Below are 1015 nucleotides of genomic sequence, written 5' to 3' on the forward strand. Positions count from 1 at the left end.
TTATCCATGCCAGTACTTCCTACGATACAAAGGACTCGAAACAAAGTGGATATTCATCAATTAGATACTGGCAAAACTAATTTAATATATTACTTTAATTGAAATATTTTGTCATAAGAAACAATAATATATGCAAACATACACTGAGAGACATAATATTTATATGAAATGAGTCAAAGTTACATAAGCAGAAAGAAGAGAGCAGTATATGTAATAAGTATTACACTGTGCATAAAACATTAAAATGAAATTGACTTGATTAGTTAAAAAAAATTGAAATTAGTGTATACTCAATAAAGTGGAAACACCTAGAGACACACATATATGTACGTGTGTTAGAACAGATACAAAACAAAGTAGAGATTGCATAAGAGGCTGAACGCCTCAATGGTGCGTAGCTTTTTTTTTTAACTTTGTCCTGCTTTTCTAAGTTTCTTTCTTGTTTTCCTTTGGTCAATTATTCATAATGACCAATATTAGCCCTGATTAACCGTTGATCAAACCTGTCTCCTTTATTTTAGTTGAATATTTCAACATTGTTGTTGTTTGTACTTTTTTCTCAGAGAAGAAAATATGTCATATTGTCAGATGCTATAGCTATGTCTGCTGTTTAGGTTTACAAACATTTATTTCTTTTTTTACAAGGAAAGATTAAATAAGAGTTAAGTGGGGACACATGCTGAAATGGGTATACTGTCAAAATAAGATTGTTCATTAAAATTTAAACACAAGAAAATGAAATTTAACCTCATATATTCAGTCTGTTGCTAAATTTTGTGATTTCTATCATCACAATTCTTATATAATCCCTCTTTTCTACAGTTACCTAACCACCACCCTACTATACACCCTTATCACTTCTTTCACTTCTTACCTCAATAATTGCAATAGCCTACATACTCTCTTTCTTTCTCTGTCTCTATATCTCTCTGTCTCTCTCCCTCTTCCTCCCTCCATCTCTTGCTCTCTCTCTCCCCTTATCTCTGTCTCTCTTTGTCTCTGTCTCTTTGACTCT

The sequence above is a fragment of the Petaurus breviceps genome, unplaced genomic scaffold, assembly GCF_028583685.1.
Source record: "Petaurus breviceps papuanus isolate PSGF00001 unplaced genomic scaffold, PetGlider_PUasm1.0 173, whole genome shotgun sequence".
Taxonomy (NCBI): domain Eukaryota; kingdom Metazoa; phylum Chordata; class Mammalia; order Diprotodontia; family Petauridae; genus Petaurus; species Petaurus breviceps.